The sequence below is a fragment of the Vombatus ursinus genome, unplaced genomic scaffold (assembly GCF_900497805.2).
Source record: "Vombatus ursinus unplaced genomic scaffold, bare-nosed wombat genome assembly UNPS02014973.1, whole genome shotgun sequence".
Lineage (NCBI taxonomy): Eukaryota > Metazoa > Chordata > Mammalia > Diprotodontia > Vombatidae > Vombatus > Vombatus ursinus.
Window position 1 is genome coordinate 6,052,903 of NW_020954751.1, and position 22,712 is coordinate 6,075,614.

The following is a 22,712-nucleotide window of genomic DNA, read 5'->3' on the forward strand; positions in this document are numbered from 1 at the left end:
GAAAATGATAAATGTTGGATAAGATATGGGAAAATTGGAACACTAATGCATTGTTGGTGGAGTTGTGAACTGATCTAACCATTCTGGAGAGTAATTTGGAACTATGCCCAAAGGGCTATAATGTGCATATCCTTTGACCCAGCAACACTATTATTAGGTCTGTATCCTAAAGAGATCAGAAAAATGGGAAAAAAAACCCACATGTACAAAAATATTTATAGCAGCTCTTTTTGTGATGGCAAAGAATTGGAAATTGAGGGGATACCCATTAGTGGGGAAATGGTTGAATAAGTTGTGGTATATGAATGTAATGGAATACTATTTTGCTATAAGAAAAGATGAGCAGGTGGACTTCAGAAAAACCTGGAAAGACTTATATGAACTGGTGCTGAGTGAAGCAAGCAGTACCAGTAGAACATTCTATACAGTAATAGCCACATTTTACAATGACTAACTTTGATAGACTTATCTCTTCTTAGCAATTCAAGGATCTAAGACAATTCTAAAAGACTCATGATGGAAAATACTATCCACATCCAGAGAAAGAACAATGGAATCTGAATGCAGATCAAAGTATATTATTTGCTCTTTCTCTCTCTTTTGTTTCTTCTTTCTGGTGGTTTCTCATGTTGGTTCTAACTCTTCTTTACAACATGACTAATGTGAAAATGGTTTTAATATAAATGTATACATAGAGCTTATGTCAAATTATATGCCATCTTGGGGTGGGGGGAGGGGAGAGATGAAGAGAAAATTTGTAACTCAAAATCTTACGGAAGTGAATGTTGAAAACTATATATATACATATGTGCATATATATACATATATGTGTGTGTATATTATATATATATTTATATTTATATATATGAACTAGGTCTACAGTGTGTCAGTGAGTTCATTGCTTGGTCATGTTGTTTTGGATAGATGGATAGATGGTAACCTTGAAAACTGGGCTGTTTTTACTTTTTTTCCCTTCCTTTTTGTGTTCCCATTATGTAGTACAGTGCCTAGCATATAACTGGAATTAAATAAATGCTTGATGATCAATTGATTTTAAGTATTTGAAGAATTGTGTGTAAAAGAGATTAAATTTGTTCAACTTGGCCTGTGAGAGAAGAACTAGTCACAATGGGTAGAAGTAGAGGGGTAAATTTCAGTGTGATCTAAGGGGGAAAATTCTTAACAATTAGAGTAATCTCTATGTGAAATGGACTGCCTTGGGTGGTAACAGGTTCCTTCTAACTCGAAGTTTTCAAACAAAACCTAGATGGCCAAATATAAAATATATTAGGGAGGAAATTGTTTTTCAAGTATGGACAAGATAAGACAAGGGCTTTTTATTCAGATCATTTTATTTTTTAATATAAGATTTTATTGATGTTTTGTTTTACATCTTTATAGCTTTCCCCAGTACCCTTCTGCCTCCTCCTACTAGAGAGCCATCCCATACATCAAATAGTAATTTTTAAGGCAAAAAAGAAGAATCAGCACAACTGATCAATCACTAAAAACATCTGAAGACTCATGCCAAATGCAATGTTTGTAGACTCCCACTTCTGTAAAAGGGTTGAGGTGGGAGTGTCTTCTCATACCTCTTCTTTCATGACATGTTTGTTCTTTATAATTTTATAACATTCATTTTCACATTGTGGTCTGTGGTTTTTCTTTTGATTTAAGTTGTAGTCATTGTGCATATTGCTTTCTTGGGTTTGCTTACTTCACTCTGCATCAGTTCATGTAGATCTTTCCATACTTCTCTGTATTTGTCAATTCCATGATTTCTAATAGCATGTAATCTTCCATTACATTCAGGTACCATAATTTTTTTTTCTCTATTTCCCTAACTGATGAACATCTACTTTGTTTCCAATTCTTTGTTATCCAAAAAAGTACTGTTAAAATATTTTGGTAGATTTGATAATTTTATTCTTTTAATTGCCTACTTGGAGTATAAGTTTAGTAATGGAATCTATGGGTACAAAGGCATGGACATATTGATCACTTTATTTGCATAATTTCATATTGCTTTCATATCAGTTGTAGTGATTCATAGCTCCACTAACCACACACCAATGTGTGTTTCTTCCTACAGGCTTTTCAACATTGACTATTGCCATCTTTTGTCATCTTTACCGATTTGTAAAACATAAGGTAAACCATCAGGTCGTTTTGATTTTCATTTCTCTTATTATTAGTGATTTGGAGTGATTTGCATTCTTTCATGTGTTGTTAGTAGTTGGCAATTATTCTTTTAAAAGTGTTTGTCTACGTCCTTTCACTATTTATGTTTTTAGGAGGTTATCTACTGCATCCTGGGCCATCACCATTCTTCCTGACTTTAGTCTTGCCACTGGACTTTGATAACTCTCGAAGAGAGAGTGAGGCTGATGACTTTGTGCAACCCTGCCTCACTTAAATACAATTCATGTGCAAGAGAATACATCACCCATAATCCACTATTTTACCCCAACATCATTTTGTCATTGGTCATCTTAAAAAAAAAGGATGAACAACAATATTGAGGCATATATGTTATGTAATAATATCATTATTAACATCATATACATATCTATCTCTATTTCATGGATGCAGTATGTTTATATGTAATATCTTTGTCAATACAGATATAGGTATCTGTCAGTTATTTACATATTTGCAATACCAAACCTTATCAGAGAAATTTGATACAAAACTGTTGTTTTTGCTGATCTGACTGCTTCTCTTCTTATCCTGTGTACATTGATTTTGTCTGTATAGAGGCTTTTCAGTTTCATGTAATCAAAGTTATCTGTTTCATCTTCTGTAATTGTTTTTATTCCTTGTTTAGATAAGAATGCATCTCCTACCCATACCTGTGAGAGGTATATAATCTCTTTCTCATCTATCTTTTTGTTTATTAGTACAAGCTTTAATATTAAGATAATATTTCCATATACATTGCATTATATGATCTAAGGTGATGCTCTTTAAGACAAATTTCTGTCAGGCTGCTTTCCAGTTTTTCCATCAGTTTTTATCAAATAGGGGCTTCTTTCCCTAAGTAATTTATGTTTTCTTACTGTATTTATCCCTGAGTTACTGAATTCTGTTGTTTCTGATTTTCCCTTGACTGGCCTGTTGCATTGATCTATCTCTCTATTTTTTAACCAATACCAGATGGGTTGGATGACTACTGTTTTATGATAGTTTAAGGTCTGGATGTGCTATTCCCCCTTTATCCCTGACTCTTTTCATTTTCCCCTCTGATATTCTAGATCTGTTTTTTCCCCAAATGATTTGTTATTGTTTTATCAAGTTCTATAAAAGTACTCCTTTGATAATTTGGTTGGTATGGCATTAAAAGTGTAAATTACCTTTGGTAGTATTGTCATTTTTATTATATTGTCACAGCCTAGCCTTGGGCACTGAATAATCCTCTAGCTATTTCAGTTGTTCTTGGTTTCTTTAAGGAGGACTTTGTAATTGAATGTCTACAAGTCTTTTGTGTGCTTTATGAGATTGATCCCTATCTGTTTTTCATGATATTAAAGCTTCTAAGGTATCTGCTTTGTGTTTTTTTTTCTAAATGGTTTCTATGTTATTGCTATGCACCCTGGCTTATCACCCCCAATCCCCACCTTTTTTTAACAAAGTAATACAATTATATTGAAATACAATTATCAAAATATATTAAAAATAAAACAAACAACAGGAAAAAAAAAGCTCACAGATTCTAGGCTAAGAATCATTAGACTAGATGCTGCTGAGGTCTCTTCCAAAAGAGATTCTGGGATTCTGCCAGACTGAACAGAGTATTGCCATTGGGAAAGGAGACTGTAGTGAGCCAAAAAACCCAAGACGCTGAGGAAACCAATGTAATCTTGTCTCAAAATCAGACCCAGTACAGGTATAGTTAACAAGGTAGGAACTGGGTAACAGGGTGGGACTGAAAGGAAGTACTGGGGTTACAGAATCTAACATAGCAGCAAACTACGGAAAAACAACAGAAAAAAGTTGAAAGTTAACTCTTAGGTTGATGTCAGTGATTGTTGTCATTGATATGACTTGGTCTAAGCCCAACTGTGGGCTTGAAGGGCTTTCTCTTTTCTGTTGTTACTCTGTGGCATGATCTGTTTTCCTTGTGAATGAGAAAGACTCCTTAAGAAATATACTGATCCAGCCTTTGAGATCCCTGGCTTCTGGCCTCTGCTTTGCAAAAAAAAAAAAAAAAAAAATTGCTGTGGCACCATAGGGAGGTGGTTTCACTCCTCTATGCCTCTATTTCCTTCACTTTAAAAGAAGGGGGTTGAATATGGATGAAGTATAAGATACCCTGGTGCCTCTAAATATCTATGATCTATGACATTGGTTCAGCTCTTCCTGTTAGCAGAGAAATCGGGTTTTGACCTGATTTCTTTTAAGAAACACAATTCCCTTTTTGCACTTCTGATTAAAAAGAACATTAAAAAATACAACTGAATATTATACTCTGAACTGATCACCTCTAGTATTTACTACCTATATGACCTTGAATAAATCACTTAACTAACATCACTGTCTCATTTTGTTCAATTGTAAAATCAGTATGTTTCACCAGAAGGTTTTTGAGATCTCTTCAAGCTCTAAATCTAGGATCCTGTGAATGCTCTATCCAAATCCCTCATTTTTCAAGGGAGGAAACAGAGGCCTAGAGAGGTAAGGTGACTTAATTAAGGTTATATAGGTAGAATATTGTGGAGTTGAAATCTGAGCTGGAGTCTTTAGACTTTTAGTTTCCTTTTCTAAATAATGGGGCCAGGCAATGATACTAGGAAATCAATGACCTGCATACTGAGCTTGAGGGTATCTTTTTGGTTTGCTTATTTCCAACTATTTTTGTGGTTTGTGCTTATGGTTACTACTTTCAAAGTGTGTTGAGTGCTTCTGTAGGAACTAGTTTCTGGTTAAAAAGAAATTGTAGTATCTCTCTGATAAAGTGGAATGAAACATTTCCTGGAATCCAAAATAGTAATAATAATTAATAATAACCATCATCATAATCACAACAGTTTGTATAGTGATTTAAGTTTTTCAAAGCCCTTTTCAGATATTATCTCATTTTGTATTCATGACAATTCTTGGAGGTTGGTTATTATTATTTCTATTTTACAGATGAGGAAAATGAGGTAGACAGAGGTTAAGTGAGTTATTCAGGAGCACATAGATAGTAAATTTCTAAGGCTGGTGTTGACTTCTACTGTTTCTGATTCCAAATTCAGTGCTCTATTCACTGCAAGATTTCAGTTTGAATGAAGCTCCCCAAATCTATTCAGTGACCCTGCTTCTTGATAAAATCAAAGCACCAAATTGTTCCTAGGGAGAAACCTTATCTAATATATGTAAAGGACATAAGAGTTCATCTGATTTTTTTTATTGTTTTTTTTTAGATTTGAAGGGATGTTCTTATCTAACACCCTCACTTCATAGATGAAGACACTTGAAGGTCAGAGGAAGTGGAGTGACCTGGGCAAGGTCACATAGCATGTCCAAAGCTGTGCCAGTAATGACATTTTGGTCTGCTGACTCCAAATTAGGTAACATTTTCATGGCATCAGAAAGGGTCTCAGTTATAGCTAGGACTCTGCTTTTCTCAAGTAGACTGAGTCATCTTCTAAACTACATTGGTCTTGTTCGTAGTTATCAATTCCATCTAATTATATCCTGTTTCTGTAACTAAAGCCCAATTCTTATATTTGTCCAGGAACCCCATACCTTTATTTATAACCTTTGAAAAAACGCTTCATTTCCCCATACATTTTTATTCAACCGGTGGTTGCTATACTTAACCGACAGTTTATGTCCATCAGTATCACACATTTTCTTTCTACTTCTCACATAGGTAAAATAAGGGCAGTTGGACCAGATGATCCCCAAAGGCTTTTTGATCTCTAACATTCAAGGCTTTGATATTCTACTTTATATGGTTCTTCCTCAATTTGGTTTTTCTATGTTGAGACCACTTTGAGTTCTAATATTCTAAAAGTCTAGGCTAAAGTACAGAGGCATACTATCTAATTCTCTTCTTCTCTGTTATTGCCCAGTATCCTTGGCCATCAAGAATGTGGACAATTGAATGTTCTGGAACTAAAGAACCCAAGGCTTCAAAGACTGGGTACTTCAAGTTTTAGGGGTAATGCAAGCTTTTTATTATTTCAGTGACCTGGAAAGACATTTAAGGTACAAATCTCACTCAAGGAAACGAAAATGAAGAATAAAAATCCTTTTCAGGGACAGCATTACACATGAGAAGTCTCTCAAAACATTTAAAATATTCATACTATAAGTCTTCTCTTCTTAAGAATAAACAACTTTGACTTCTTCAAATAATCCTTTTAATATTTTGAGTATCTTCCATTGTAGATTCTCCATCTGATCAATGTTCTTTACAAATCATGGAAAGAACTCTGGATTTTGTGTCAAGAGAACTGAAATCTAGCCCCATTTCTTCTATGAATTTGCTGTTTGACCTTGAAGTGAATTTGCTATTCACTTCATCTCTTGTTCCTATGGGATAGGTAGAGAGTAGGAATTGACTTTGGAGGTAATTTTCTTATTTTACTGATGAGGAATGTGATGTCTAGAGAGTGAAATGATTTGTCTATGGATACACAGATGGTTATGGGGCACAAATGGGATTTTAATTCAACTTCTTTGGTGTTAAATCCAGCCCTTTTTATACTTTGCTATAATCTTCTCCGTTCTCTCATCTGTAAAATGTGGAAATTAGGTTACTTGATATTTAAGATTGCTTTTTTTCTCTAAAAATTCTGTGACTCTAGAATGCTATTTTTGGTATCATTATTGAATAATCATAGCTTACATTTGGGTAGAATTTACAACTTATAAAGAACTGTGCAAACCTTGTCTCTCTAGGATTTCCAGTTTCTCAACCAAGACATGATCTTCCAGTTGAAGGGAAGAGAGGACATATGGATGCCAACAGGACAAGTCTCAAGAGGCACTGGTCCAACCTCATATGTGTCTTGAATCTATGTTTGGCAAGTTGCTGAGGTATTATAATACAGACTTGATAGAAGTCAATAGTATCTTGAGGAGAAACAAGGACTAGAGCCCAGGATTGGTGATCAGGATTCAGCTAAATCTCTAGTAATGAGTCTTTCAGTACTTAGCTAGTCTGACCTTCTGGTGACAAATCACAGTTACCTGTGAAATGGGAATATTACTACCCTCATTATCTACTTCACAGAGTTGTTGTATGGATCCTTTGGAAAATATTAGATATATAAATTGAAGGCTAAAAGGAACATTATAGGGAAAATCATGGGATCTTAAGAGCAGGAATAGGACTCAGAGGCTATCTGGTACTTAACTAAAACTAGATTCCCCTATGCAAAATCCTTGACATTTGAGAAGGATAATCCTCTGATCAATGTTCATTTAAAATCTAAGTAAGGGGACCCTGGTTGCATGAAGAAATATGACTGCTTCAATTAGAACTTAATCATCTTCAGAGTTTTTGCTTTGAGTTCTATTTGAGTGAATCTTACTTTTTTCTCCTTCCAGGCATGCCAATATGCCCCCCAGAAAGCATTAATATTAATCTTTCTTCTTCAGGAAACTGAACCTCAGTTTTCTCATCTATAAAATGGGGGTAAAATACTTAACTATGTACTTAAAAGTACTTAACATGAAGGGATGCTGTGAAGATCAGATGAGATGTGATATATACATACACCCTTACATGCATGCATACATACATACATATGAGTGTTATATTATTGTAGTGACTGTGGTGGTGATAATGATACTTCCGATACTGTCATTCATTGGTAATGCTAAATCCAGAGTGTCAGCACACTCAGCCCATACTCAGTAGGTGCTCATGTTTGTGAGTTAGCATGGTGCAGGAAAAAGTGTGCTAGATTTAGAGCCAGAGGACCTGGTTCAAATCCTGTCTCTCTTACTTTTTAATTTTTTTATTTGTAGTTTTTTTGCAAATAATTTTTTATTTGGTACTTTATTTTTCCCCAGTTACATATAAAGAATGATTTTTAGCATTCGTTTTTAAAACTTTGAGTTTTAAATTTTCTCCCTTCCTCCCTCCCCACCTTCCTCATTGAGAAGCCAAGCATTTTGACATAGGTTATACATGTGTAATCATGCAAAACATTTCTGTAATAGTCATGTTGTGAAAGGCTGACTATATTTTCCTCCATCATATCCTGCCCCCCCAAGTATTCTATTCTCTCCTTTTACCATGTACCTCCTCAAAAGTGTTTGCTTCTGATTACCCTCTCCCCCAATCTGCCCTCCCTTCTATCACTCCCCCCACCCCTGCTTTCTTATCCCATTCTTCCTTATTTTCCTGTAGGGTAAGATAGGTTTCCAAACCCAATTGAGTGCGTATGTCGTTCCCTCCTTAAGTCAAATCCAATGAGAGTAAGATTCACTCATTCCCTCTCACCTTCCCCTTCTGCCCCTCCACTGTAAAAGCTTTTTCTCACCTCTTTTATGTGAAATAATTTACCCCATTCTGTTTCTCCCTTGCTCCTTTTCCCAGTGCAGTCTTCTCTCACCCTTTAATTTTATTTTTTAGATATCATTCCTTCATATTCAATTCATCTGGTGCCCTCTGTCTATGTGTGTGTGTGTGTGTGTCCCCTATGATTTCTTTTTCCCATTTACCTTTTTGTGCTTCTCTCTCTCTTTTTTTTTTTGCCAATCAATCATTATTTTATTTGGATCAGTCAGTGCAAGGTAAATAGACCACATGTTGGTTCCTTGAGCCTTTGGATAGGTTGATGGAACATAACAGATGCTATATAAATGATAGCTATTGTTATTATTGGTATTATTATAAATAATTAACTCCAGTGTCTCCTTACTGCTTCCAGAATCAGATACAAAATCCTCTGTTTGGTTTTTAACTCCTTCATAACCTGATCTCTTCCTACTTTTTTTTTCTTTTCTTTTTCTTTTCTTTTTTTTTATTTTTAGTTTTCAACATTTACTTCCACAAGATTTTGAGTTCCAAATTTTCACTCCATCTTGTCCCTCTCCCCACCCCAAGATGGCATGCATTCTGAATACCCTTTCCCCTAGTCTGGTTTCCCTGCTATCTTCCCCCCCTTCCCCTTCTATTTTCCTGTAGGGCAGAATAGATTTCTGTACCCCATTTCCTGTATTTCTTATTTCCCAGTTACATGTGAAAATATATTTTTTTAAATGTTTTTTAAACTTTGGGGTCCAAATTTTCTCCCCTCCTCCCTCCCTACCCACCCTCATTGAAAAGGTAAGCAACTCAATATTAGCTACACATGTGCAGTTATGCAAAACACTTCCATAGTAGACATGCTGTGAAAAACTAACTCTATTTCCCTTAATATTATCCTGCCCCCCCATTTATTCTATTCTTTCTTTTGACCCTGTGCCTCCTCCTCAGAAGCATTTGCTTCTGATTACTCCCTTTCCCAATCTGCTCTCCTCTCTATCATCCCCCTACTCTCTTGTCCCCTTCCCCTCCTATTTTCCTGTAGGGTAAGACAGATTTCCATACCCAATTGAGTGTGTATGTTTTTCCCTCCTTAAGTCAAATCCTATGAGAAAGAGATTCACTCATTCCCTCTCACCTTCCTCATTTCCTCTCCACTGTAAAAGCCTTTTCTTTTCTGCTTTTTTTGTGAGATAATTTACCCTGTTCTATCTTTCCCTTTCTCCTTCTCCTAGTATAATCCTGTCTCACCCCTTAATTTTGTTCTCCAGATATGACCCCTTCATCTTCAACTCACCCTGTGCCCTCTATCTATCTATCTATCTATCTATCTATCTATCTATCTATCTATCTATCTAACTATATATCTATATATAAGTACATACATATAATTTTTTCCCTCCAACTACCCTAATACTGACAAAGGTCTCATGAGTTACAAATATCATCTTTCCAGGCAGAAATGTAAACAGTTCAACCTTAATAAGTCTCTTATGATTTCTCTTTACTGTTTACCTCTTCATGTTCCACTTGAGTCTTATATTGGAAAGTCAAATTTTCTATTCAGCTCTGGTTTTTTCATCAAGAATGCTTGAAAGTCCTCTATTTCACTGAATGAACATTTTTCCCCCTGAAGAATTATACTCAGTTTTGCTGGGTAGGTGATTCTTGGTTGTAATCGTATCTCCTTTGCCCTCCAGAATAATATATTCCATGCCCTGTGGTCCCTTAATGTAGAAGCAGCAAAATCTTGTGTTATCCTGATTGTGTTTCCACAATACTTGAATTGTTTCTTTCTGGCTGCTTGTAATATTTTCTCCTTGACCTGGGAACTCTGGAATTTGGCTACAGTATTCCTAGGAGTTTTCCTTTGGGGATCTCTTTCAGGAGGAGATCTGTGGATTCTTTCCATTTCTATTTTGCCTTCTGTTTCTAAAATATCAGGGCAGTTTTCCTTGATAATTTCTTGAAAGATGATGTCTAGGCTCTTTTTCTGATCATGGCTTTCAGATAGTCCAATAATTTTTAAATTCTCTCTCCTGGATCTATTTTCCAGGTCAGTTGTTTTTCCAATGAGATATTTCACATTGTTTTCTAATTTTTTATTCTTTTGGATTTGTTTTACAGTGTCTTGATTTCTCCTAAAGCCACTAGCTTCCAATTGCTCTATTCTAATTTTTAAGGAAGTATTTTCTTCAGTAATCTTTTGAACTTCCTTTTCCATTTGTCCAATTTTGCTCCTTAGGGCATTCTTCTCTTCATTGGATTTTTGGACTTCCTTTGCCATTTGGGTTAGACTATTTTTTAAGGTGTTATTTTCTTCAGTATTTTTTTGAGGTCTCCTTTAGCAAGCTGTTGACTTGCTTTTTATGATTTTCTTGCATCACTCTTATTTCTCTTCCCAGTTTTTCCTCTACTTCTCTCACTTGCTTCTCAAAATCCGTTTTGAGCTCTTCCAAGGCCTGGGACTGATTCATATTTTTCTTGGAAGTTTTAGATGTAGGAGCTTTGACTTTGTTTTCTTCTTCTGGTTGTATGTTTTGATCTTCTTTGTCACCAAAGTAAGATAATATAGTCTGCCTCTTTTTGTGCTGCTTGCTCATGATCCCAACCAATTACTTGAGTTTTAAACTCTTTGTTAAGGTAAGAATCTGTTTCCAATGTGGAGAATGTACTGTCCCAAGCTTTGGGGATTTGTACAGCTGTTTTCAGAGATACTTCTAGGGACCTGAAAAGTGTCAGTTCTTCCAAGGTGCTATGATAAGGGGCGAGGTGTTTCCTCTCCACCACCACAACAAGCTCCACCAGGCCAGCGCTCCTTCTCACCCCAGGACCGCCCCTCAGAACTGTGACCCAGATCCAAGCATGGGCAAAGCAAGAGATTCCTGTCTCAGCCCTGGCAAAAATATCCTTGCAATCCCCCTCTGATCAGCCACTCGATTTCCCCTCAGTCTCTGGGCCATAAGCTCAGAAGCCAGCCTCTGCCCTTGGGTGGCTGAGATCTAGCTTCTTCTCACACCACAGTAACAGACTTTTCCTACTGACCTTCTAAGTTGTCTTTGGCGTTCGTGGGTTGAGAACTCTGGAAACCACCACAGCTGCCCGTGATTCAGTCCTCTGAGACCTGCTCCAGAGTCGCTGCAGCCGGCAGTGTTTCTCCTTGTCCAAGAACTGCCACCCAGGACTGTGATCCAGATCCAAGTATGGGCAAAGCAACAGAGTCTTGCCTCCGTGCAAGCAAAGAAACCCCTGCAATAGTCTTCTGACCAGTTGTTTGGTTTTCTTGCCATCTGTGGACTGAGAGCTCCAGAAGCAGCAGCAGCTACTGCTACTTTTGCTGCCACTACCTCCACCACTGCCCAAGGTCTGTACTGGTGCTGGACTGTGCTCCTCTCCCACCCAGGTCTGACAGACCTTTCCCGTCGACCCTTCCAGATTGTCTTGGTTTGGAAATTGGTTTCACTCTGTCCTTCTGTTGGTTCTGCTGCTCTAGAATTTGTTTAGAGTCATTTTTTTTAAAGACATATGGAATGGTTTGGAGGGAGAGCTCAGGTGGGCTCCTGCCTTTACTCCACCATCTTGGCTTTGCCCCTCTTCCTATTTTTTATGCTGTATGGCTTTGGTCAAGTCAGTCCACCTCAGTGGGCCAGGTGTGGTGGGACATTTGTAATCTTTGATACTGGGAAGGCTGAGGCTTATAGATTGCTTGAACTCAGAAATTTGGATCTGCAGTGGGGTAAGATGATTAGGAGTCTTCATGAAGCCTGGCACATAACAACATGCAATGTCTTCTTTGAGGACAGGGACTGTTTTTCCTTTCTTTGTACCCCTCAAAGCCCCTCCCTTCCAGTGCTTAGCACAGTATCTGTCACATAGTAAGCAGTTAGTAAATGCTTGTTGACTGACTGACTATTGGGGCAGCTAGATGACACAGTGAATAGAGAGTTGGATCTGGAGGCAGGAAGAATTGAGTTAAAATGCAGGTTTAGACACTTGCTAGTTGTGTGCTCCTGAACAATTCACTTAATATCTAACTACCTCAGTTTTCTCATCTGTAAAATGGGCATACTAATAGCACCTACCTCCCAGGGTTGTTATGATGATTAACTGAGAGAATATTTGTAAAGTGCTTGGCACATAGTAAGCATTATATAAATTTGAGTTATTATAACTTTTATCATCATCATTAATATCATCATCACCACCATCACTGTTTAGTAAGCATTATATAAATTTCAATTATTACTTTCATCATCATCAACTCATCATCATCATCATCATCATCACTGTTTGCCAAACTTTTCCATCTATTTCATTCATGAAACTTTCTCTGAGTAATAACAGAGAGGATAGTTTTTTCGTTAAGTTCAACTCTGAAGATATATTGATCTTCCATTGTCACACTGCTAAAATAACTTCATTTTTTGCATACACAGACCAAAAAATTGAATAGAGCCTTTTAAGGGTTTTTAGAGGTAGGAAGAATCCTACATTGTATACAATTTGTATTATATGACCTCTCTTTATCTCAGATTCTATAATTCTATATTATTCAAATATATGTGATCATTGAACTCATTTAAGCAAAGCTCAGGGCAGTTAGGTGTTACACTGGATGGAGCGCTGGGCCTAGAATCAGCTGGACCTGAGTTCAAATCAGTCCTCAAAACCTTACTAGCTGTATGACCCCTGAAAAGGCACTTCATCTTGTTTGCTTCAGTTTCCTCATCTCCAAAATGAGCTGGAGAAGGAAATGACAAATCACTCCAGTAGCTTTGTCAAGAAAACCTCAAATGTGCTCATGAAGAGTTGGACTCAACTGTTGGACAAAATTACATATATATGTATATGTATACATATATATGTATATGTGTGTATATGTATGTGTATATGTGTGTATGTGTATATATATAAAATACATATATATATACATACATATATATATATATACATATATAAAATATCCAATCCTACTCTGACATGTGAAGTGACTTTTAGAGTTTGTAGTACTATCCCTGATTAGGCTGGGAGTGACCTGGGTGTAGTGAAAGTGGGCTATAGCTTGGGTTAGCTGTTACCAGGGGAAATATAGATATATTCTTGTAGTCTGAACAGATATGCATTCTGATTCTCAAAATATATCATATTTTCTACTTAATTACTCTTTTTCTATAATTTAAAATCAGAGCAACCAAGTGAAAATAGCAGAATGTTTAATTATAATATGAAATTTAGGGCAAAATATAAAAGAATACACAAATGGTTACTTTTACTCGCCAATCTTTAGTGCTTATTTATCACTGTTTAAAGTATGGTAGTTCAATAATAATTCTTTGGGAATTACCAAAAGCAAAGATAAAAAAAGGAATCAAAAAGGCAGAAGCCAAAACTGGTAAGGATTGTAGCTGTGAAGCCTCTGTAATCAAAGTCTAAGAAGCAACATGGTTACTCTGTTCTAAAACATGAAGGAGTTTTATGAAGGGGAAAGTGATTCTTTATTTTCCATACACACAGAAGACTTAACAGACTTGAATTATAAATAGAAGTGATGTTCCTGGAACCATAGAATCATAAATTTAAAATTAAATGGGTCCCAAAAGTTATTCAGTCTAGCTACTATGCAAATCATGAATGCCATTTAATTCATTCCCAAGAAGTTACCATTCAGCATTTCTCTTGATGACCTCCAATGAAAGGGAATTAGGTAAACTATGAGACAGCCTATTGACTTAAGAAGAGTTTTTTTGCTTGTTTGGTTTTGTTTTAAATATCTTGGTTGAGCACAAGGAAAGACTTTCTTTTTGTCAGAGTGATAAAGCTCTGGGTTACTAAGGTATACTGAAGGGTCTTTAAGTTAAGAGATCCTGAAGAAGGAGCAGACAATTGTTGCACTATCTGTCTTGTGTGTTCACCCAGTCACTTGCCTGAAGAGAGGGGAGGCTGGATCTGATGATATTTTAAGATTTCTTGCATTTCTCTGCTTTGTTTCTATGACTGTGACCTTGAAGCCACTCCTGGAGAAATAATTGAGAGAAGGTTCTTCCCCCTCTATCAAACAAATAAATGTAGTGTTATTATACTTTTCTTTGGCCAGAGGTCATATTCATGGCCAAGGCAAGAGTAGAAGAAAAAAAATCTACAATTTAGAGGGATCTCAGAGACTTTCTAGAGCAACCTCTTCATTTTGCAAATGACAAAACTAAGAATGACACCCAAAGTTAAGCAGGGTCTGAGATATGAATCCAGATCTTTGGACTCTACTGACATTGTCTTTTCTCTCTTGCCGAGTGGGAGATGAAGATGGTACATAGCCACTGGGTGTTACTAGGGAGACCATTGTAGGTATTACTTTCTCCCCTATCCTTAATTTGAAATGTCAGTACTATAGGCCATACTCTTCCTGGAAGTTTGCTCCTTAGAAGAGAGATAGAGAAGGCTGACAATGGAGAAATAAAAAGTGAGTGTGAAGTGTTATCCATGTGTAAGGATATTTTTATGATGAGTAGTTGTTTGATGAGGCAACATAGAGTAGGAAGGAAGGAAAGAAGCATTTATTAAGCACCTATTATGTGCCAGGTGATGTGCCAAGTGTTTTACAAACCTTATCTCAATTGGTGTGAGTAGATGCTATTATGATCCCCATTTTTCAGTTAAGGAAATTGAGGCAGATAATGATTAAGCCATTTATCCAGGATCACACAGCTAGTAAGTGTCTGAGGCTAAATTTGAATTCAGGGCTTTTTAACTCTAGGTTTAGTGCTTTAACTGCCAGGCTACTGGAGGAGCTAGGAACTAGGTACAATTCTGCTACTTACTGTGTTAGGTGACTTTGGAAAAATCACTTAACCTTCTTGCCTCGGTTTGCTCATCTGTAAATACAAAGGTAATAATGCTCACAGCACATATCTTGAGGAGTTGTTAGAATTAAATGAAATGTTTTTCAAATACTACATAGATGTGAGTTTTTTTTCTCTCCATCAATAGAAATTTTAGGCATTAGGCACGAGACTTAACATTGGAGAAAGCTCAAGAGAGCATGTTCATTATGAGATTATTAGACTTCAATATTTTTTTTACACACATACTCTAGTTGCTATAATTACTCTTTTTTGGAGGGCAGTTGTCTATCTTAAACTTAGGCATGTCTTAAGGATCTGGTTTCCCTTCCAGTCAAATGATCCTTTAGTTATTGACTTATGACAACTTTGTAAGAGATCAATCAACTCCTCGCAATGACTCAGGATAGTGGTTTAGTTGGCATATTTGGAAAGACGGAAAAGATGAAAACAAAGCTCAGTTGTTTGGGAGAATTCATTCTACATACCAGAGCACTGAATAAAATGCAGAATCAACTACTCAGGGTTTGAAGTAATTACAAAGAGAGGTAGATGAGTCAGATCAAGATTCAAACTACAGATTGGTGTGACCAGAAGGCAATGCAACCCTCTTCCTTCCACAGAACACCAGTGTCAACACGCCACACTCTGGCGGTTTGTTGTACTGAATCTACTAGACTGTAGTGTCATTACTTTAAGGTAGAGTTAATATTAATTAGCTCATAGTCGACGTAAAGATGACATTATAAAAAAATTGCCACATGGTGACCTGAACCAGTCAAAAATGAATCCGGACACTAAGTGTTGAAGTAGACTCCGGAAGACCTCATCAAACTTTCTGAACAATGCAAGAATCTTTAATACATTATCTCAGACAAGTGGTCATCTAGTCATTGTTATTTTTATTTCTCTCATGGACTTCCTGCTATCTTAAGAGGCAGCAGTTCCATTTTCTTTCTAACAATAACCTGAGATTGACCTCCATGTAATTTCCATCCATTGATTTACTCTGCGCAGTTACCAGGATGTATTTAATCTTTCTTCCTCATTAGAACTCTTCACATATGTGAAAACGGCAATCATAGTTCTTCATTGCTGTCTTCCCACAGTCTCTAAATCTTACACTCTCCTCTCTAAGTATTCCTGGATCCTCAAGGCACATAGTTTTGAATTCCATTACCACTTTGCCATCTTTCTATGTCCACAGCATTACCACATGCCTCTAAAATGTCATACCTAGAACTGGATTCAATGCTCCAAAGCAGGGCAGAGATCGCCTAGAGGATCTCAAATTCTCATTCCTTCCCTCCAATCCATCTCAAAGTTTTGGGAATTTTGGATCTAGAAGTAAATTGGAAAAGAACAATGGTAGTGGGGGGGGATAACTCACCAAGTGCTTAAAGGCATAAAAGGACGTTTATCTTTTGTAATATGCATGTTAACTTCTACTTCCTTGGAATGTGTCACCTCTGCATCCAACAGAATTAACTGTCTATATTTTGCACATCATTCATTCAGGATTCTAATTATCTTACCAATGTTGAGAAATAGTGCATTTCCTGCTATTGAATATGATTTTGTTAAATTCTACATTATTTGCAGATGGATCAAATTAATAATTATATATCATTTTCAAGGAATAGAGCCATAAGAGGTTAAATAATGGTTCTGGGCCTCTTAAGGGAAGTGAGAATGGAATGAAAAAAAAAATGAAAGTATATATAGTGCCCAAAGTATGTCTGGAGATGCAGAAACAAATGAACAAACAAAACATTGATCATTGGCTACAGAGAAAGGGACTTGACTCTATTCAGGAAAGCAGCTTCTCTTTCGCTGTTTTTTCTTGAAGGTTTTGAGCCCAGGAATACTTCAAATAATAGATTTGAAGTCTAGACTCTAGAGGGCCTTCCTAGCATCCTGGGAAGTGGTTCAGGAGAGATTCTAAACATGTGCACAGCAAAAAGTCATAGATTCAGAACTCTTCTCCCTCAATAATACTTGATGAACTCATCAGTTCCCAGGGATTTAATTACCATTTCTATAATCCACTTATACTGCCCTAAATTCTCCACTGACCTCCAATCTTGCATCTGCAACTGCCTTTCAGAAACTCAATATGGGCCGAGATTCTTAAAATCTAGCCACAGCTCAGATTCTTATAATATAGCCAAAGTTTAAATTTTTATAATCCAGCCACTGCTTACCCACGTTCAGACTCCTTGAGTCTGACCAATATGATGGATGTTCTAATAAACCTTGTCTTTGGCTGAAAGAAGGCTTGGGATGAATTCTTTTGGGCAGGACCAGTGTGTTGTGATTTTGGGGTCCTAGCACCCTGAACCCCCTAAACTGCATCATTTTGGTGGCCTGTATGGGGAAACTGCTTAACCCTAAGTTCTTTTCCAGCCAAGACTGGAAGGTATGTAAGCCCCCCCCACTTCTTGCTCTGAAGTTGGAGTCGCTCTAGAGGATCTCAAATTCTTATTCCTTCCCTCCAATCCATCTCAAAGTTTTGGGAATTTTGGATCTAGAAGTAAATTGAATAAGAACAATGGTAGTGGGGGGGATAACTCACCAAGTGCTTAAAGGCATAAAAGGACTTTTATCTTTTGCAATATGCATGTTAACTTCTACTTCCTTGGAATGTGTCACCTCTGCATCCAACAGAATTAACTGTCTATATTTTGCACATCATTCATTCAGGATTCTAATTATCCAAGCACCAAGGCTTGGAGGTGCTTTTCTGGCAGACAGTTACGAGGCTGTCTAGCACTGGGCCTGACTCTCTCAGGCTCTCGGTCCACTGGGTCAGTTCAAGACCATGGACCTGGGTACACCTTCCGCAGCATAGAGGACAATGACGGACACCCTATCCAGAAGTGTATATGTTAATTCCCTCGGCTCTAGGGAATTGGGAAAAACTGCAGTTGCTTTTTGGTTCCCTGAGGCTTACTTACTCCCTTTCCTCTGCACCTCTGAATCCTCCTTCATGGAGGTTACAGGGAAAGTAAGAACACCTGAAAATATCTTGGCATAATCTGGAGGTTTTGTGATTGATTATTAGGGAGTTTTGAAACACTTTTGATTTTGCTTCCCCCACCTGGGAAAGGAAGGAGGGGGGAGGGACAGCAGCTACGTTGTGGGCCCTCCTGCCAATGGCCTTGGGCTCTGGGGCAACCTTTGCCTGGAAGCATCACCTTGTTCAGCACATCCTGCTCAAGGTAATGAAGCTAGCCTCCAAACTTGGGTAAGCATGCTCTTTCAAATTTGTAGTTTTAACTGTTAATGATGAGATGTTGGTCCTCTGTGTAAAGTAATTTGGAAATGCATTCAACAAAACTGAAGTCACCTGATTGATAATGGGTTTGTTTCGAGTTTCAAATTGGAGAACTTTCTGTATCAGTTATGTCAAGCAACTTTTCATAATTTGGTTACCGCTAAAATAATTTACTATTGTTGGTTATTGTTTTAATGTGTAAACTAGCCAAAAAGTTTGTTTGGGCTATGTATGGCTTGCTGAGAATTTGCAAGTGTATGGAAATCTCTAATGATTGGCTTTTTACATTAGGATAAATTTAAGTTTGAGATGTAAATCCTGGAAAAAGTTTTTCCTAAGCTGTGATTAGTAAAACTTGCAGTTTGAGGTAAAAGCTCATAGGATTTTATTTTGAGTTGTCTGTTGGGTCATAATCCACCGATAATCAATCCACCATCTGAGAGAAATGCCACAAGCTACTCAGAGAAGGTGATACTAGTGGGAAATCATCATTGGGAAAAGCTGAGAGGACAATTTTAGTCTCAGTCTAAGATGGGATCCTCCTGGCTCAGTTTCCCTATTATGTTCCTTTGAAAGGGAATGTTACCCACCTGGCTATTCCTGAGTCTGACTATGAGGTGGATTTGATACTGCATGGTTGGAAAACTGAATTAACTGAATCCAAACAGAGCTAAGGATGTTTTATCCTCTCAAAATTGGGCCCTAAATCTAGTCCCTGCTTTATATCTGGGCCCTGCAGTCTTTTCTGTCAGATTTGTGTCTTCCAGACTACAGCCCATTCACCTACAGTTGGTAGCAAACAGTGGGTACCAGTCAATGTCTCCCCATTGTTCCCTGGATGCAGCTTGTGCTCGGTTCCAGTCAACCTCTTCTTTGGAACCCCCTCAAGGCAGGGACAGCTTGCTAGCAGGAAGCAGTTTCAGAAGCCGAGACCTTCACCCCTTCCCAAAAGAATTTGGGTCCTATTTGTTTTAGGGGGGAATGATGGGGTCAGGATCTGGGCCCCAGAAAGGAAAAACCCTGGATTTTCCCACATGGCCAAATCTCTGGCAGTTTGCCTGAGGTTATAATCCCATTACCTGGCTTTTCATTGTGGCTACACCCAATTCCCCTCCATTGTCTTACCTCCCTATGGCCCCGGCCATTTCCCACCCTTAATCCTAGCTAGGCTCCATTCTCCCTTGGCCTTGTGGTCCAGGTCCCTGGAATTCTATTACCTCATAGACTACTTGGCCACTCCTAGATCCCTCCCATAGTCTTTCTGTATATAAGGTCCATCTTGTCTCCATTAAGATGCTGAGATTCTTAAAATCTAACTACAGCTCAGATTCTTATAATCTAGCCAAGGCTTAGATTCTTATAATCCAGCCATTGCTTACCCATGTTCAGACTCCTTAAGAGTCTGCCCAATATGATGGATGTTCTAATAAGCCTTGTCTTTGGCTGAAAAAAAAACCCAAAAACCTCAATATGTCTTAAATACAACTCATTATTTTCTCCCTAAATTCTCCTCACCTTCTACCTTCCCTATTGCTGTAAAGGACAACACCATTCTCCCAGTACCTCTGGCTCACAATCTAGGTGTCATCATTGATTCCACACTAGCTCTTACCATTCATATCCTATCTGTTGTTAAAACCTACTGATTTCACCTTTGCAACACTTCTTAATATCTTTGATATTTTCTCTCCTCTGGCACTGCCATAACTCTGATGTAGGCTTTTCTCACCACATGCATGAACTGTTGCAATAGCCTACTGATAATTCTTCCTGCCTTAAGTCTCTCCCCTCTCCAATCCATTCTTTGTTCAGCCACCAAAATGATTTTCCCAGGGCACAGACTTGACCGTGTCACTCCCCTTATCAATAAACTCCAGTGGCTCCCTATCATCTCCAGGATAAAATGCAAAATCCATTCAAATCCTTTCATAACCTAGCCCCCTCATACCTTTCCAGTCTTATATCTTACTCCTCACCATGTACTCTTTGATTCAGTGACAATGGTCTCTTTGCTATTCCATGAGCAAGACATTTTATCTCTTGGTTCCAGACATTTTTTCTGGTTTTTCCCCAGACCTGGAATATTCTCCCTCCTAGTATCTGCCTACTGGCTTCCCTGTTTGTTTTTTTTAATCCCAACTAAAATACCTTCTACTATAGGAAGCCTTTGCCAACTCCTCTTAATTTGAGAGTCTCCCCTTTCTTAATTATTTCTTATTTATCATATATATTATATATCATGTATATCATATTATATATCATATGTATTTATCATATATATGTATAAACTTAAAATGTATCAGCTCTGCATCCAACAGTGAAATATATATGTATATATACATATATATGTGTATAATTTGTTTGTGCTGTCTTTTGTCTCTTTTTGTACCCCTAGCGCAGTACCCAGCACAAAGTAGATACTCAATAAATATTTATTGACTGAGTAATTGGAAGGGATCTCTAAGGTCATCTAGATCAACTGTCATTTTACAGATGAGAAACTGAAGCCAAGGGAGGCTAAGTGATATACCTAAAGCTCCACGGACAGTAAGTGTCAGAAGCAGAGATTAAATACAAATCTATTGATTCTTACTCCTTTCTACTTCCTTGCCTTGGTGCTGTCCTGAAGGAAAGCACTCAGTTAAAAAAACCAAACCAAAAAGATACAGCCCACCCTGCAAAAAAATGTCCTTTCAGTAAAAATGTCATTCTTCCTATTACAAGCCCCTCCATATTTCTTATATCCTTATCACCAATACACATGAACTGATCATCAGTCGAGTCTCCTGGTACTTGACAGATCTGAGGTCCATGACTTTCTTTCAGTAATTCATGGCAACAGAATAAAACAGAAGGATTTTTTTTTATTTTGGAGGGAGGAATGGATAAATTCTCCAGGTATGATGAAGTCTTGGCTAGGAAAATGGATGAGGAAAGGAATTTAGGGATGATAGAAATAAAAACAATAACATTTATGTAGGACTTTAAAATTTGCAAAACACTTTCCTCTTCCTAGGAGGAGAGAACTGGATCTTTTGATAAGGAAGTAACTATGTGTCCGCTAAGAAATAATGCTATATATTCACAGTTGTTGTCAATTATGAGAGGACCAAGGAAGGGTTATTAGAACCAACCAAGTAGTTGGTTACTACTTGTTGAGGGGTTATTCATTATCATGTTGATAATAACAACAGGGAGAGATGTTATTTAAAGAATGACTTTTTTTATATCAGAAATTGTCTGTTATTCTATTTGTTGTACATGCTTGTATGAATTAAATTACCTCATCTAACAATATATGCAACATGCCACAGTCACAATTGCTTACACCTTTACAAACAAGGTTTGGGGAGGGGGAGGGTTCATTGGTTGTTGTCCTAAAACAAAATGGTTCATTATAATCAATCTAAGTCCAGCTACCTTTTACTATTTTCATTTACATGATTATAATCATCAAGTAAATTATTTCTGGACTTTTCTTCCACTTATATCGTGTCAAACAAATCTTTCCATGTTTCTTTGAATTCTTCTTATTGTTATTTATATTTGCACAATAAATATTCCATTATATTCATATGCCCACTTTGTTCAGCTATTTACTAATATATGGAAACCCACTTCATGTCTAGGTTTTTTTTTTATATTTTGCTACCAAGAAGAATATTTCTATGAATGGGACCTGTCCTTCTGTCATTGACTCTCCTAGTGTATATACCCAGTAGTGAGGTCTCTGGGTGAAAAACAATTAGCAATTTATTGACTTTTCTTACATCATTTTGAACGGTTTCTGAGAATCTTTGGACAAATTCACAGCTCTACCAACAGTACATTAGGGGGTACCTTTCTTCCCCATAGTGTTCTCAAATATTGATTTTTCCCCATTTTTATCCTTTTTGACAATTAGATAGGTGTGAAATAAAGCCCTACAGTAGTTTTAAATTGCATTGAGAAGGCATCATGGTGAAGAGGAAAGGATAGTACATTTGAAGTCATACAACTTAGGTTTGAAACCCTCTTCTGTCATTTATCACCTATGTGAGTGAATATGGAAAAATCATTCAATTTCTCTGATTCTCAATATTCTCAACTGGAAAATGTGGAGATTGAACTGGGTGACTGCTAAAGTCAC